This window comes from Panthera pardus, unplaced genomic scaffold (assembly GCF_024362965.1).
Source record: "Panthera pardus isolate Hobbes unplaced genomic scaffold, ASM2436296v1 HiC_scaffold_2, whole genome shotgun sequence".
In the NCBI taxonomy this organism is placed as follows: domain Eukaryota; kingdom Metazoa; phylum Chordata; class Mammalia; order Carnivora; family Felidae; genus Panthera; species Panthera pardus.
This window is the reverse complement of record NW_026526765.1, coordinates 18407636-18426175: the sequence shown is the minus strand read 5'-3', so window position 1 is coordinate 18426175 and position 18540 is coordinate 18407636. Positions and strand designations below refer to the sequence as shown.

Here is an 18540-nt window from a genome sequence, read left to right as displayed (position 1 = left end):
GCTAAAACAAGTCGCTTGCTCTTAAAGTAAGTCCATTAAAATCTCATTTAACTCTATTTTTTAATGTTCATCAACGTGAGCCTTTTAAGACTTCTGGAAAAGGACCATAAGGATATCATTCACCTTTCTTATTCATCAAGCATGATTTGAATCCATTATAGTATGTAATAAGGTAGTTTGTAAAGCAGAGTTTGGTCTCTAAAGTATCATTTACCTCTGCTTGAAATGACTTCATTGTGTTTACTAGACGATTCAGTATTGAATAGGGAAACCATGGAGTAGATAGCATGAATGTGATTAATTCTTACAACGTTCAAATGAATTCCTTATTTAGATAATGTGAATCACTCAATTGTGTGGAGTCTTTTATCTAATGCAGTGATTTTAAAATTGTGTTATGTATACACAGGGCAGGATTTTTTTCATCCATTATGGTTTAAAAATTGGCACCAAAGAAGAAACTCCCTCCATTATTATTTCTTATATTTGAGATTTATTTAACTGTTTACCATGTGTGAGTTAATAGTCTAAAAATAGATAAATATTAATATGTGCATGTATGTACTTTGAAGAGTGTTTGAAATTTCAGAAAGTGAAATAAATGCCACCTGTCATTATATCACACAGTTAATCACTCTTGAAATTTTCATATAATGTCTCTATTATTTCACCTATGCATTTGGTAATTAAATATTTAACAGATTTGGAATGAGACTGCTATATATTCTTATGTTTAACTCTTTTCGCTCATGACTTACCTTAGTGCTTTACTTTAAACACAAAAAGTCATTTTAGTAAAATAAATGTAACTGCTATATTTTTTAAAAATTCATTTTGAAATATATAAGCCATGTCCAAAAGGATGTAACAACATAAAATGAATATATGATGATCACAAATTAACCAACCACATACCCAGAACTCACGTTAAAGATGAAAAATCGACAAATGCCTTAGGAACTTTGGTCATGCCATTTCTCAATTGCATTCTAGATCCTCCCCCTTTAGATGTAGTTATTAGTATTCTGATTTTTAAATAATCCATTCTGGTGTTTAATTCTTTCTTAAGTTATATTAGTTAACCCTTGAGTACACTTTTGCATATATGGGATCATGTTGCAAATAATCTGATTGGGAGGTTAACAACATTGACACATGGAAGCTATAGCATATTCAACTTCATACTGTGTAGTTCACTATTATACAGATATGCCTCAGTGTATCTGCTATTCTGTCAATTTACATCCTTTTCTATTAGCCTAACGCTGTGATACTGTATATATTCAAAGATTTTCTAGGAGTGGAAGTTGTTACATCATGAATTTGCACATCTTAACATGTTTCAGGTAACACTATATTGCTTTCTCAAGTTTTCACAGCATTTTACATTTCTGCTTCCTACTGGCAGGGTACAGCATCCTTACTGCTTCGTATTCTTGCCCATACTTGATAGCTTTAATCACTTCTAGGCAACATACTGAGGTTCAGTATTGCAAACAAGAGCAAGCAAGTCGTGCAATTTCACAATTCCAGCACTTAATTGTATGCCACTTATGCTAGTTTTGGGTACCAACCTGCCTAGGCTGTAATACCCAATTATTTCGTCAGTCATTAATTTAGTTGTTTCTTGAGAAGGTGTTTTGTGGATGTAGTTAACATCTATACTCAGTTAACTTTAAGAAGACTACCTTTGATAATTTGTGTGGGCCTCATCCAATCAGTTGAAGGTCTTAAGAGCAAAACCAGGTTTCGCAGAGAAGAAATTCTGTCTCACGACTGCAGTATCAAATGCCTGAGTTTCCAGTAGGCCAGCCTGCCCTACAGATTGGATTTCGGACTCAGGATTGCAACATCACTCCTTCCTTAGTCTCTAGCCTCCTAGCCTGGACTACAGATTTCAGATTTGCCAGCCCCCAGATGTATGGACCAATCCTTAAAATCTTTTTCTCTTTTTCTCTTCCTTTCTCTCCTCCTCCTCCTCCCCCTCCTCCCCCTTCGTCGTTGTCATCGTCGTCTTCTTCTTCTTCTTCTTCTTCTTCTTCTTCTTCTTCTTCTTCTCTCTCTCTCTCTCTCTCTCTCTCTCTCTCACACACACACACACACACACACACCTTTACTTTTTTTCTATTCAAATTCAAATGTAGAAATTAAAACATATTTCTCAGTTTTGCTGTAACTATTTTGTTTCCCATTTAATGTCACTGGATTATCAGGAATAAAAAAAAAAAGCCTTTCTGAAATAGGATGAATTTCAATCGGGTCATAGAAATTTCACAATATAGCAATTGCTCTTTTAGTTTTCTATGCTTGAATAGATTTCATTATTCAGAATATGCAAGCAGGTTTTATTTCATTTTTTAATATAAAATGATAATAGCTCTTGATTATTTTTGCTGTTAAAAACATATGGACTGATAATAACTCTCAAAAAGTCATATCAAGTTTTAAATCTTATAGTGTTTTGCCAAGTAAATACTCTGCTGTTGTATAGCTGCCACACAGAAATTGTATAGACTTCTATGCCAGATTTTATCTGGATGATAGGACTGATGATACCACGGATATACCCAAAAGGGGTTTGAGAGGTTTATCACTTTCTGGGGACAGTAGGGGGTCTCCCAAGCACATCCAAAATGGCTTAGGAGAACAGGGAAGTGAGACTGGTGTGTGTGTGTGTGTGTGTGTGTGTGTGTGTGTGTGTGTGGTTACACAGTGTGTCCAGAGTGTGGCTTATTTTAGGTAGTTTGAATTTCCAGCAAATGCTAAAGACGGTAGTGTCCCAGCTTTCTTATCAGCTCTTTAGTCATGGGGCACAAGGAGAAGAGGGAGGGATAAGGATTAAGAGCTCCTAACAGTCCAACATAAAATCTAATAGAGCCCTCTTTATTACATACATAATATAGGAAGTAAGCATAGGATGAAGCCATTGTAATTTATTTTAAAGGGGTTTTCACTATCAATAATTCCTGTAGCCTTAGCTTCTCTGGAGTAATTGTAGTACTAAAGTGCTTGCCAAGTTTTTGGAAATTTTGCTGAATTTATAGTGCATATTTTTATCAGTAGTAGAACATTCACATTCACAGGTACCGTTTAAAAGAGTAAAATTCTACCAATTGATTCTTTAGATAAAATTGTAGCTTCTGTTTCTGGAAATCTGGCAGACTAAATAATTTGAAATGATGCCTGATGGAAACTTTTGTAAATGTAGTCATTTAACACAAAATAATGTTATGAGTGCAGAGAAGAACTTGAGAGGGGAGAAATGCTTCCCTACTTATAAAAAACCATTTAGGGTGATAAGTGAGAAAGTTGTTGATGGAGCTTCCTGTAGTAGGGGGTTGGGAGGAAATGCTGATGTTTGAAATCTAGAGACTTGGGATTTCATGCCCACTTGAGGCCAAATCCTTGGATATTTTTGATGAGTTTCCGTTTCAAGTTATACATAAATGTGTGGTCTTGAAGCAGCTGACAAATTAAATGAAACCATGGACTAGAAATAAATTTTTGAAAAGTACTCTCTAGTGTAAAATTCCAAACTTTTTGTCCCCCATAAGCTTTGCTTACGGAGAAAAGAAAACATTTATCTTGAGAACTCAGACCTTAGATTTCTATTTGTTGTGTAGTAGGGATCCTAATTTACACTGCTTATTGGTCTGGTAGCCATCAAAATGAGAAATTAACACAGAATTAATCTAGAATTGATTATATTCCTGAAATACCTGCTCTAATGACAGGGCAAGACACTCTAAAAATATAAGCCTCAATCTTTTATCTAGGGACTGCTCCCAGATTAAATATTGCCTCATAATTCAAAATGACAAACACATGAGCATAGGAGAACATATCTTATGTAAATGATGGTCCATGATGCAATAAATAGAAATAATCTAATTTATGGTAAAACAACTTGAAATAATAACAGTCTTTAGAATTAGAATTTAATATTCATTTTGACTTGTACAATTAGACATGGATGAAGAGAGTATCAGTGATTTAGAAAAAGTAATCCTAAGAAATGACTTTTATAATGCTGTCTTGCAAGATTAAGACATGGAGAAGGTAAGAGATATTAGAGAATTCAGCTGTATGCACATATTTAATAGAAATTTCAGGATGAAAATTTCAAGGAAATTAGAGGTAGTATAGATAGAGTAAATGAACAAGGATTTCTTAGAAATTGTTTTTAAAATGGCCTAAGCTGAGTGAATTAAAATAAATCCACATCTAAACATCAGATAATGCAGGGGTGCTTGGGTGGCTCAGTTGGTTAAGCGTCAGACTTTGGCTCAGGTCATGGTCTCACCATTCATGGGTTCGAGCTCCGTGTCTTCCTCTATGCTGACAGCTCAGAGCCTGGAACCTGCTTCTGATTCTGTGCCTCTCTGCCTCTCCCCTGCTCATGCTCTGTTCCTTGGTCTCTAAAAAATAAATATTAAAAAAATTTAAACCTCAGATAATGCAGAAGTACAAAAAGAACACCAAGTATAGGTTAATGACTAATAATAATGCATAATATACACAGAATGACCATGAGAATGACAACAGCCTTCTCCGTAGTAGCAGTTGCAGCACGGGTAAATGAAAGCTATTTTCATAATCTGAAAAGTAATTAATTGGCAAAAGGTTAGCATTCATAGGCAAAGAATTATTAAGACTAGAGAATGAAACAAACTTTTTAAATATAAAATTCTGAGCAAAGTTACACTTGATCTTAAGTGAAAAAGCTATTAAAAGATATGTTACAAAATTGCAAAAACTAAATGCTGAAGAAAGAAATAAAGGATTCCTGATGGTTTGGTGAGCAGAACTGATAAATGCACAACAGGTAAATATAATCAAGTGATGTGTATTTAAAACAACAGTAAAATCAAAAGTTTCATTAACATTAATATGTTTCTCACTTTCTCCTATCTTTCTCAACTGCCCTGCTTTCAAAAACATATTCATGTAAAAAAAACCAAACCAAACCAAAACCAAAACAAAACCATAGCATGATACCCTCTAGTTCCATCCACATTGCTACAAATGGCCAGATTTCATTCTTTCTCATTGCCACATAGTACTCCATTGTATATATAAACCACAACTTCTTTATCCATTCATCAGTTGATGGACATTTAGGCTCTTTCCATAATTTGGCTATTGTTGAGAGTGCCGCTATAAACATTGGGGTACAAGTGCCCCTATGCATCAGCACTCCTGTATCCCTTGGATAAATTCCTAGTAGTGCTATTGCTGGGTCATAGGGTGGATCTATTTTTAGTTTTTTGAGGAACCTCCACTCTGTTTTCCAGAAGGGCTGAAGACCCTGGGGGAGGGGAAGGGGGGGAAGTTACAGATAGGGAGCGAGGCAAACCATAAGAGACTCTTAAATACTGACAACAAACTGAGGGTTGATGGGGGGTAGGGGAGAGGGGAAAGTGGGTGATGGGCATTGAGGAGGACACCTGTTGGGATGAGCACTGGGTGTTGTATGGAAGCCAATTTGACAATAATTTATACTTAATATATATAAAAAAACATAGAGCATTAGTATTTGAGACTTCTCTTTTTTAAAAGGCAGGAATAACATTTGGAATCATAGGTCTCTTTCCATTAAATAAAGTCAGTAGATAAGATAGATAAGCGTTGTGGAAGGTAATTCTATTTATAAATGCTACCCAGAAAGTGAAATACTGTTTGCTAAGATTAAAAGCAGAAACAGGATATCAAGAGGATATTGAAAGACAATAAACTTAGCAGCCAGAGGAAATCAAAGAGAACTAGAAAGCCATATAAAATGGACATAAAATATTCACTGACTTAAAACAAAACCAAACCTCTTTTTAGAAGTTGATGACCTGAATTCTTTTCAAAGGCTTCCCAAACCGGGCACGTTGCTCCGTTGATGAAGGCTGTGTTGTTAATTAATATGTTTGGCCCAAGAGGCTAGGTCCTCTGATGGACTGAAGTATTGCAACTAAAAGTCTATGGAGATCAAAAAACAAGAGAAGCCTGACCTTGTCCGGTTCTAAACAGTATGAAAAAGAACAGTTTTCTTTTAATCAAGAAACTTCAGGTTAGTGTGACCAATGGTATATTGGTTGTTGTTGCTGTGGATACTTTTCCCATATCATTGACAGCAGCTAACAACATATAAGTCAAGACTGAAATTATGTTTATAGTAGTATTTATAGCAGACAGTTTACCAAGTACAAATATAGCTTCTCCAACAAGTTTTGAATTCTTGAATCCTCACAGTTGAATTAGCTACTACCCTGTCAGTGATGACCAAGCCTTTTCACCAGACCTCTCTCCTAATACTTATGTTATTATGTTATTGTGCATTTGCCAGTATATGCACTGTGTCTGACAGTAAAATCCATCCAAATATTATTATGAATCAAATATGATTACATTAAATTTCTTAACAATAAATACATATGCATTATTAAGTAGTCTTTTAGTTTAAACATTTTTATTAGGATTTCCAGGGATAGAACTTTGAAAGCAGAAATTATGCTTGTTAATATGTTTGTGTTTTCTTGTAATTTGCAAATGCCTATGTATTTTAGTACTTCAAAACGTGAGTATATACACACGTATTTTCTAGCATAAAATAAGTGTTCAAAGTGTTCAATAAATATTCATTAAATGAACATATGGGAGTACTTTATGATTAATGGGTATAATTACCTGTTGGAGATTTCAGGAAGATAGTTGTTTGGAATTGCAATAAGTCAATTAAAGCATAGAGATATTTTTAAAAGGTGTTTCACTTGAAAGTTTTTTAATTGTAATACCTCATCACCCCTATTTGAAAATGAAAGAATAATAGATATTCCTGTCTTCCCACTTTAGCGTATTAGTTTCCAATCCATTAATTCTAACAAATTAATATAAACATGTTTATGTATTAAAATAAAATATTGAAAACACTATATATTACGAAGATAGAAATTACAAGTTATTTACAATGCCTTTACATCAGCAACCTCTGAACTAGTCTATTCATCTTAGGGAAGAACATAATTTATTACTGTATGATTTTAATGTTCCTATCTTTTTGTTTTCATGGTGTATACCCTAAATGCTTTATCAAATGCTAATAATAATTCTCATTACAAATTCATTTTCTTCAGAGAGAAGAAATGTTTAAGCTACTGATTCAATGAACCTAACGTATGTAAACAGTTTAGTTTTATCATTCCATGAAAATTTTAACTGAACAACAAACAGAAGGAATTTAGAAGACACTAATTATTTGAGAAAGGTTTCATTGTTATAATAAAAATATTTATATAGAATATGTAAAACTGACAACCTGTGTGATAGTGTAAAATTAACATTTAAATACATGTTGTATTCGCCTTATAGTGAATACTTTTGAGGTTGTTAGGATGGGCCTGGTATCAGATTTATATCCCTAATATTATTCAGAAACATACTTTATGATAAAAATCAAGTTCAAAGTGTGTACATATGTATGTGTATATGCACATATGATTATGTATGGATGTAGATAAATATTTGGGTTTTAAACAGTCCAACAATAAATTAATGTTTATAAACTATTGTAACTTTTTTTGTTCTTTTGAGAGAGTGTGAGTGGGGGAGAGACCAGAGAGAGAGAGTGAGGATCCTAAGCAGGCTTCTTACTCAGTGTAGAGCCTGACACAGGGTTTGATCCCATGACCCTGGGATCATGACCTGAGCCGAAATCATGAGTTGGACATTCAACTGACTGAGCCATCCAGGTGTCCCATAAGGTATTATGGTTTTTAAGTAGCATGATACCAGTGATACCCAATTCATCCAATTCATTATCAGAGGATAACCAGTAGATCTCAGAGGAAATAAGATGTTAAGGTAGCCAGGTTTTGATTGAAATTGAAGAGTAGGAAGACTGAATATAGGGGAATTCTCTGAAAAAGACATTACTAGATTAAACAGAGTGAAACTGAGCGTGCATGAATGACCTGTGGATTTTTTTTTTTTTTGAGGGAGGGGATAAAATGAATATAAAAGTGTAACATTAAACCAAACTAGGAGAAAGTAGGCGGGTAGAAAAAAGTCTTCCCCCGCCCCCCAATAGGTTTGCCTATGGCTTCCTGAACAAAGCTGCTGGGAAAATGTTCACTGTTCAACTAAGAGTGATGAAATAACAATGTGTTCAGCACTGTATTGAGAAAATGTATTACGTTATTTATTCCTCAGAAGCAACTCTATGATCCATGACTATTATTCCCATTTTGTATATGAAAGAACAAAGACTCACATTTTCTAAAACTCACACAAATAGTAAAGAACTCAAAATTTCAAACCAGGCATTTCCATCTCTAACTAGAGCTTATATTCCAGTGAAAGCAGAGGATTAAAAGTTAAATGAAATAAAATAGTAAAATCCTCTAATATTTAAGCTAAAGGAAATTTTCCTGATTGTAAGTGTTGCTGAGAATATTTTATTTCTATACATATGGTAATTCCTTCTCAAATTTTTCTCTGATGACTTCCAGAAATCTATTTTTTTAAAATTCTTATTTCTTGTTCTGCTTTTAGGAATATATTTCAAGTTTAATATTCTCTAAGCTCTTAACTTTACTCATGCAATCTTTCATTATTAGACCCCAAAGCCCATTAATATAGACCAAACATTTCTTGCTTGGTGAAAAGGGAACATAGTCCCTCTGGGATATCACCTACTAATAGTTTCCTGTTGCCGCAGTAGGCCTCTTTTGTTTTCTGTGTCAGGCATGGATGATTGCATGCTTTTTTCACTCTTTGCAATGCATTGTGTGATTAGACACAAGGTCAGTTTTACATAAATAGTATTTTCTTCCAAGACTTGTTTCTTCTCAGATATGTGTCCTTACTATTTCACATACGCTTAAGACACAAGGAATAGGAATAGCATGGGAATTACAAGCCGAGACAATGTAATTTAAAATAAAGAGTTAAGAGGTACCTGGGTGGCTCAGTCAGCTGAAGCTTCAGACTTTGGCTTAGATCTTGTGGTTCATGGGTTCAAGCCCTTCATCTGGCTCTGTGCTCACAGTTCAGAGTCTGGAGCCTGCTTCACATTCTGTGTCTCCCTCTTTCTCTTCTCCTCCCCCGCTCACACACTCTCTCTCTCTCTCTCTCTCTCTCTCTCTCTCTCAAAAATAAATAAAACATTAAAACAAATAAAGAGTAAAAATAAATAAATATGAGGAAGAAGTACATCCGTGGAAATCTATAAAAATGTGATGCGTGTCAAATATATTTTCTCAGAATTAAATCCTGATTTCATGTTGGTGAGGAAATCAAGATTGCATGCAATTGTTAAAATGTGCTTAGAAAAATATACTTGCAGAGATGCTGTAACGTGTGTGTCTTAAATCTCTCAGTCTTTGATTTGCCTTTTTTTCCCACCTTCTAGCTTCTGCTCTATCTACCTACTAGCAACACCTTCCTGTATTATTTTCTCTAGCAAGGCTGCTAGTCAGCCAGTGTCTTCCTGTGTGGTTAGACCCATTTTTTTGTACGTATTACATTTTGAGATGAAGCTGGTGTCTGAGCTGGTGAAAATGACTTCACCCCATACAGATTTTAAATATAACCCTCTTTGTTACTTTCCTCGTGGGTTAAACAACACACATGTAACGTCTAACATCAAACAATACCTAACTTTCTTCAGGTCAGAAGTCCTAAGATACACATACCAGTATTCTGGCAGGTCAGAATCCTCAAATCAAGGTTTCATTCTTTCTGAGTCTAGTGGGGAATCCATGTCCTTGTCTTTTTCAGCTTCTAGAGGCATTTGCATTCCTTTGTTTGTGTCCCTTTCCTCCTCCCTCAAAGTTTGCACTCCCTTTCTGCCTTCTTTTTCTTCTCTTTTGTTTTGACTCTCTGACCTCCCTCTTATTAGGGGCCCTGATGATTCTGTGGAGTTACCAGGATAGTCTGCCCATCTCAAGATCCTTACCTCAATTACATCTGCAAAGTCCCTCTTGCTCTGTAAGGTCACATTCACAGGCTCAGGGCATTAGGACGTGGATATCTTTCTGTGTGTGTGTGTGTGTGTGTGTGTGTGTGTGTGTGTGTGTGTGTGTGTGTAAGATTTTTCTGTTTACCACACCCTTATCTGTGTTTTTCCATAGCTTTTTTTTTTTTAATTCTCTGTAAATTTTTGTCCCTTTCTGTGACTCTTGTGTTTAAAAAAAAATCTTTTTTTTTAAATAGACAAGGGCTTTCCTTATTGTTCTCATTATTAGGTGGATTTCTCTCAATGGTTCATCTTACAGAAGACTCACTTGACTCAGATCCCAGGCCCTGGTTCAGCTATGTTACAGTTGATAGGCCATAATGATGCAAAGCATGTTAACCTGTATGCAAAATTGCATTGGCTACTTTCTTTTGATGGAGCTGTGGATAGGACAGACATTCAGAGTTCAGTGGATTCTTTACTAGAACTTTTTTTGTTGTTGTTTGTCTTGTTTGTTTGTTTGCTTTTGTTAACGAGACTGGCCAGTTACCTCCTTATCTGTTTGTCCAGTTGCTTCCGGAAATGAGGATTGATTTGATGGGGAAGCTTTCAAGCGGAAGAAATGGCATGCAGGGAAACAAGGATGCATGAATAGTGTGGAACTTTCTGGGACACATGAACTGTTTGGTACGGTTGTCCTTTGGAATGTAGGTGATTGTGGCAAGCCAGATATGGAGAGTTTGAGAGGTACAGGAATTAGAACTAAAAAGATGGGGTATTCTAGCAGCACCCTGGAGATGGTAATTTTTTTAATGTTTATTTGGGGGGGGGAGAGAGAGAGAGAGCGAGCACTAGTGGGGGAGGGACAGAGAAAGAAGGAGACCTAGGATCCAAAGCAGGTTCCACGCTGACCACAGAGAGCCAGATGCAGGGTTTGAACCCAGGAGCTGAAGTCTGACGCTCGGCGAATGAGCCACCCAGGCACCCCTGATGATAGTATTTAAATCATGCACCATAAGAGAGAGGCATTAAGTCCAGTTAGAAAAAAAAAAGTGATAGTAGTTAAAATAAATGCAAATGATCAAATCAGTGCATTAATAGCAATAGGAAACACATTGTACTCATTGTAACAACTTGTTAAGAAGAGACATTGCCAGGATAGAGTTAGTGCCTGTGAAGGAAGGAGGGGTTTCAGTAACTTTTTTGCCTGTTTTCAATTAGTTCTCTAAATGGGAATTGGAAATGTACAAGGAAAGCAGTTAAAGTGTGAGGGCACATAATGAGTTAAGATTTTATATGTTTCTTAGAATTCAGCAAGCATTTTTAAAAACTAAGCCATAACAGTTTGCCCTCCTTTTAAACACAAATGTTAGACAAATTGATTGAAGGAATGTAGTTGATTGATTTCGACCAAAGCATTACTCTGAAGATTTTGGTGACTAAGACACAAACATGTGAACTAGATGGTAAAAGATATGGATTTATAACTAGGTGAGAGAAAATACTTAGTGGTGGTGTCAGTTACCTAAAGGGAGGCTTCGAGCACATCCCTTCAGGATCTCAGTTCAGTCCTGTACATTTCAGCTCAGTAGTTGTAACCAGTGAAGTTGGTTGTCAAAAGGTTGTCATAACCACCAGATTTCAGTGTGACAAAAAGCAGAGAGGCTTGGTTCATTACATTACAGAATAAAGAATCCACAATCTTTGCCTTCTTAAAAAAAATTGTTTTTGAAAGAGAGACAGTGCAAGTGAGGGAGTGGCAGAGACAGAGGGGGAGAGAGAGAATCCCAAGCAGGCTGTGAAGTGTCAGCACAGAACCTGGTGTGGGGCTCGAACTCACGAAAGGTGAGATCATGACCTGAGTCACCCAGGTGCCCCAAGAATCCACAACAGAGTAAAGGACCAAAACTAATAAACATTTTTAAGTGGTAAACATAAAGTATTGTCCCCAGGTCAAAAAAGCCAACTGTTTACAAAGGGTAGGATCACTTAGCAATAACACGTGTCAGAGATATTTCAGATTGTAATTGGTGGGGAGATCACTATGAATCAGTAGTGTGATTAGCTCCCACAGAGCTAATGGGATCTTCTACTTCATAAAAGGAAATAGAGTAGCCATATTGAAGAAATGATAGCTAGGCCGTGCAGGAGTCTTTTCAGTTCTGGGTAGCATCCCAGAGGTGCTTGGTGAGATTAGATTAAATTAGGAGAATGACAGCCATGGAATGAAAATAATTGTTACTGAGGGCCCTTAGGTACCTAACACTTCATAACTGCTTTTCAGAAGATACTTCCTTTATCTCAAAAACAAAACAAAACAAAACAAAAACAAAACAAAAACAAAACTTGACGTAGTTGATCGTAAAATATCTATAGGTGCCATCAGGCAAAGTTACCTGCTTGTCAGCAGAGCGGCCTCTTTGATAGTTATGCTGATGATCCAGGACCTAGTTCCTGACCCCATACTGTGCCAGAGATTGGATTTGATCACAACAATGGATATAATTTTCAGGGCTGATTCAAGTTCACCAAACGCATAAAGTCAGATTTTACCCATTTGGGCAGTTTGATAGTTCTGAGGGGGAGGGGCACCTGGGTGGCTCAGTCAGTTAAGCATCCAGCTTGGGTTCAGGTCACAGGATCTCACAATTTGTGGGTTCCAGCCCTGCACTGGGCTCCGTGCTTTCAGTGAGGAGTCTGGGATTCTCTGTCTCGGTCTCTCTCTGTCCCTCCCCCACCTGCACATGTTCGCTCTCTCTGCCTCAGAATAAGTAACTAAACTTAAAAAAATCGTTCTGAGGGGGAGAAAACCACACTACTTCAACAGCAGCCAAAACTAAAACTGATAAGGGGCCAGCACAGCATATTCTGCCGCTGTCCACATGATATGCCAAATTGCAATCAGAAGGCAACTTGATGCATCCATTACCTTAATGGGTGTAGATTTGACATAAAACTATAAATAAAAGCCCTGATTTCTGCCATCCTCACTTCTAAAAGGTGCTTCTATGGGCACCACACCACTGTTTATATGATTGAAATGAAGAAAATGTCCCCGATTAATTCTGACATACCATTGATGAGAAGATGCTTCTCAATTTTAGAAATGTTGCCATGTGAATAAAACGATGTGTCCTAGAATTGATGAGATAGGTTGCATATAGTCCTGCCAGCCTGAAGAAATATCTCTTCCTATTAAAGGGTCCATCCACCTCTCTGCTGTACAGCATTAAATACAGATCAAACATGCTGGCAGAGTTATTTGCCTACCTGTTCTTTGGTGTAGAAGTTCTATAGTCGTGCCCCTAAATAGTGCCTCATAGCATTACTCTGTTTTATACCTGTAAGCGCTGAGACTCAGGTAAAGGATCTTCACGATGTGTTTTTCTTTTGGCAGTAGACTCCCTCTCCTTGCTCTGTAGATTAGCAGGCAAGGAGGAGAGTCAAGTGAAGCTTAGACTTCTAGTTTCACTGTTTTAAAGATACTGTAGTAGCTATGTCATTGATAATATATTGTTTCAATGAAATGGACAAGGTAGCTCATGTTTCTTTGTTCCTTGACTAAGGTTAATTCAGATCTAGCCACCATCCCAAAGGATTGAAGGAAAACCAATGTTGAGCATAACTGGGGCTTTCTCCTTAGGGTCATGTAAGAATATGACATACTTATGTGATACCTGTTGAAGAGTGGAAGGTATTTTCCATTTAGTTCATCATGGTTGCCATACATAGCCTCTTACAAGAAGCTGTTGTGATTCCCCAAGGTAGGTGATGTTTTCTTCCAGCCCAAGCAGATATGTGAGTCTCTTCCTGTTCACACTCAATATTCATTGCCCCCAGGCAGGGGGCTGTGGCCTCTGACATTTCATATAATGGCTCAGTTAATTTAGATGTTTCACGGAAGAAAAGTGACAGTATGTTCTGGTAAATTTTATTTGGCCCTGCAAACGTCCTTACCCACAAAAGTCTGACGAATGTTGTGAAACAGATTGTGGGGTGAAGGGGGTCAGAGACCTGATAAAGAGAAATCATAAACTAGTATCTCTGCAATATTTCTGTAAGATATCTTTCTTCAAATACTTGAAAGTTTGCCAAGCAGGGGAGGGATTCACTTTTATTCCACGTATTTCCAAGGAGTAATACGAAACCATTTGATAGATTTTCTTTTAAAGACCAAAGCGTAATTTATGTAAAAAGGAAATTTAGAAGTTAAAATTCTCAGTGATGTAGTGATCTGCCATGGTAGTAGTGAGTACTATTTTTGGACGTGATGATCTCAAGATCAATTCGATAAAGGGGTTTTAAGTTTCAGATAGCATATGTACTAAGCATCAGTATGTAGTAATCACTGTTTTAGGTGTGGTGATTACAGCTATGGAAAAGTTTTCATAGGATGGAAGTTACATGGATCGTTTTGCTAGTTTATCTTTCTAACTTATAAGTTCTGATTTTTTTTTTTTTATGTGGACAGACCTGTTTACAGGCTAGCAAACAGAATACCTTTGGAGAATTGTAAGGACTACTGGTTTGTACTGGATTCTTTCCTTCTCAGATGTTAAGAATATCAAATTCATCTTTAACCCATCCTTGATTCTGTTATCTGTTTTGTTAATTGTTAATTGCTGTCACTATCCTTCTACTTTAACAAGATTCCCCCCATCCTGGTGCTTTTTTTTAGTGGAAAACTTTTCCTCTCTTACCTGTCACCTGCCCAGCAGAATGCAACGCAATGCAATGAATGATCACTTTACAACAGTTTTAGCATCATTTGTAATATTAATTATTTGGGAAGATATACCTCTCTTAATGGGCTACTTAAGTGGTCACTTATCAGGCTGTTGCCTCTATAGGTTATGTGTTTGTTAAAAGCTTAGGAACTGCTGTTGCACCAACCAACAAATGTCTATTTTGTGTCATTTTTGTATCTGTATCTGATAGAAAAGGTAAGGATTCCTAAATTGTTGATTACTTCGCTGTCTGAGGCTTTAGTCTCTTTCAAATAAGTCCATATGTGAAATAAGTATAAAATTGAAAAAGACTATTTAATATTTTTTTTATTCTCACAAATGAATATAGAACCATTCTAGTTACATTATCACTGGTAGGATGAACTCAGTTAAAGGTTCGTTTTTCATATTGAATCAAACAAATTTCCTTGTTATATTTAAAAAAGAAATCTTTCAGTTTTAAAATTTCTGCAGTTTGAGAGTTTATCATCCAACAAAACTAGCCTGTTGTAAATCAGAGATATAAAATCACAAAGCCTGTGAAAAGTTGTGTCAAGCATGAAATTAATACTTCTGAGACACTTTTATGAGAAATATATTAAATCCAGTAAGTTGCTTTGTTTCAGAACCCTGCAGACATTAGTGAAATAACTATAAATTTGCCTCTTTTAACTAAAAAGAAATATTCATATTAACATTTGTATGCTGATAAGTTTTAGTACACAGTACTACCCCATTTAAAAAATCTAAACATGATTAATTTGTATTTACAAATCTTGTTTTCCTGAACCGTGTACAATTACATCATATCTTAGAGTACAAACTTTTTGTTCTTTATTATACCATTTTGTTTCTTAAACTTCAAAGTATTCCATTGTTCTGTGATTTAACTGTATACTATATGTGACATACAACTGGCATAAAACACATCCTGATTCTTTAACTGGAATATCAAATTAAAACTAACATTCTCTAAAGTTTTATTTCCTCTTTCCCTTTTCTTTCATTCCTTCCTTTCTCTTTTTCTTCCTCCAAAATTCCTTCCCAAGTTTTGTGATTTTTTTCTTTTGTCTTTTTTTCTTTTTGTCTCTCTCATATACAAACTAAGTCTTTAAATTTTGACATTTTAAAAATTATTTTAGGCCAATTTGCAGAAAACTCCAACTATGATATTTACTTATTCAGCCAACAAATGTTTGTTGATTACTTAACATGTACACTGAAGAGCTAGCCCCTTACTTGTGTTTTTAAAAAAGCGTGTATTAAGTTGTATTCTTTGTTTGTTTGTTTTGAGAGAGAGGTGGGGGGAGGGGCAGAGATAAAGGGAGACAAAATCCCAAGCAGACTCCGTGCTGTCAGTGGGAAGCCCGACAGGGGTTTGATCTCATGAACCATGAGTTCATAACCGGAGGCGAAATCAATAGATGCTTAACCAGCTGAGCCATCCAGGTGCCCCCAAAATGTTGTAGTCTTGATTCAGTGATTAGCCATGTAGGGAAGCATTGAGGAGTTAGAAATGTGAGCATAACCAGACACCCTGGGCTGAAATTCTAGTTCTGACAGGATGAACTTAACCTTATCCATGTTGAGTTTCCATATGTGTAGCTTAAGAATAGTAGTATTACCTTCCTCAAAAGAAGAATGTGCGCATATATAATATATATATAATTTTGTTATGTGCATCTTTGTATATGTATACACTTAGATAAGTATGTGTGTTTGGAATAGTATATTGAGTATTCACTGCATTTTATGATAATGACCTTTTTTTCCTTCAACTTCACCTCTCTCTCCTCCTCTTCCACCCTGTTTCCCCTCCGTGCGTTTTTGGTTGCTCCTGCTTTTCCACTTTCTCTTCTTCTTCCTCTTTCTCCTTCATAGTTCCAAGCACATTAATAAAGTTGTATTGCATAAGAGCACATATAAATTTGCCTTTGTGATAGAAAAGCAAGTTAATTATAGCAAAAAATATTCATGACTTTAGGGCACATTAAAATGGTTTTCAAAGCTAATAGCTGCCTTCAAAATAAACTGGCAGTCACCATGAATCTTTTATAGAAAGACTACTGCAGGTGAGACATGCTAATAATCTTGTGAGAAAGGAAATGGGAATGTATAGAGAAATTGAAATAACAGGGAAATTTACCATGTGTCTTGGCAACATCTTACAACTGTTTCAACTTCATCATGTTTATTTTCTTTCTTCGTATCATGGAGGGCAGATTCTAAGTTGGCTCTCAAAGATAACTCCTGCCATTTGTGCCCTTGTAAATCCCCATTAGTTGAGCTGTGGATGAATTTACTAATTTGCTTCTAATGAGTACAATACAGTACAAATGTTGATGTGTTATTTCCAAGATTAGGTTATAGAAAAGACTCCGGCTTCCGCATTACTTGTACTCTTTTCCTGTCTTGCCTGTCCTGGGAAAAGTCACCAGCCATGTTTTTAACTGCCCTAGAGAGATGTCCAGATGGCAGGACTAATAACCCTGGACAGTAGCCGGTGAGGATATGCCTGAAACCAAGTGAATCAACTTGGGAGCACATTTTCCAGTTTCCGTAGATAACAGCTGATGCCTGATTGCAGCCTACCTAGTGACAGAGACCCTGGGCTCATAGAAATTATGAAATAATAAATCTTTTTTGTTTTAAGCCACTAAGTTTTGGGATAATTTGGTATATAGTAATGGATAAGTAACACACTACTTCTATATATCTTTCATGTCATTGATTAGCACTAAAGTCCTTAAAAAGGAAAGATTCTATGTGCTTTTTGCAAATGATGGTGAAATATATAAGGTAGATAGATTAGGCTCATTAGGCTACCAAGAGTAGTGTCCCATGAATGGATCAGGAAATCATATAGTAGGATACAAATGGCTTTTAATTGACATTAATGGAATTGATTACATTAAGATTAAATGTATTAGGATAGAATGGAAAAAAACGACAGAAAACAAGAGAAAGTATCTGCTTGTTTTGGAAGTAATCAGGGAAGTATTGGGTGTGTGCATGAGTGTGTTAGAGGTCCTAAGAACATGTGCACGTTCAGGGATTTGCTGGAAGGACTCTCAGTACTGAGAGACAGTTGTACTCCCATCCATGTTTTATGAACACAGTCAACAAGGAGAACAGATGGACTAGGCCGAGTCTGGAGTAATCCAGGCACAGACTTCGTGTGTTCATCTAGACCCCCACTCTCTCTCCACCCACAGAGAGAAGTCACACAGGACACACTCCTCCAGTCCTCCAGTAGCTACTCCAGTAGCAAAGGGGAGCAACACGTGTGCAGCCCAGGAGAGCCTGCTTGACACTCAGAGTCCAAGCTTTTGATTGGGGACTAGTCATGGAGGAGCAACAACCAAACACCACTGTTAGAATTGCAAACTTCAAGAAAGGAAATGAGGTGTTGAGCAGCCCAGGCTGGTAAAACAGCTAGGCTCCCAGCTGCCAGCCAAGGGCCAGCCCAGCCCCCGGATGGGCTCTGTGGAAGCTAGCACGTCAGGCGTGCTCTCTGCTCATGCTTTCCTGCACAGTATGTGTACATTTGCATATTTTACAACAGCAGCCCTTCTCTTCGTATCAAGTCTGAAATGAAAACACCCTTAATACTATCTGCTCTTTAAGAATCAGTCCATCTTTCACCTCTGAACTTTTTCTCAGTTTCTGAACTTCTGCATGAAATTATGCACACGTTGATAAGTGAGAGTGTTAGAATCTTACAGCCCTTATTCTTACGGTTACCATGGACTTCACTCTTCCTGCCTTGATAACCTGTGCTCTGTGACGATAGGCATTATACTCATCTGCCCAACGGGCTCTTAGAGCAGACGGCATCATCACATAGGCCTTCCCTTTGACTAGGTATTG

At 36.7% G+C, this 18540-nt stretch overlaps 1 protein-coding gene across 3 annotated transcripts in view; it reads left to right on the top strand.

Annotated features, from left to right (window-relative positions):
- The window catches only part of CDH12 (cadherin 12), a 1048697-nt gene that overhangs the window by 45202 nt on the left and 984955 nt on the right, over window positions 1–18540 (top strand). The window lies entirely within an intron of this gene.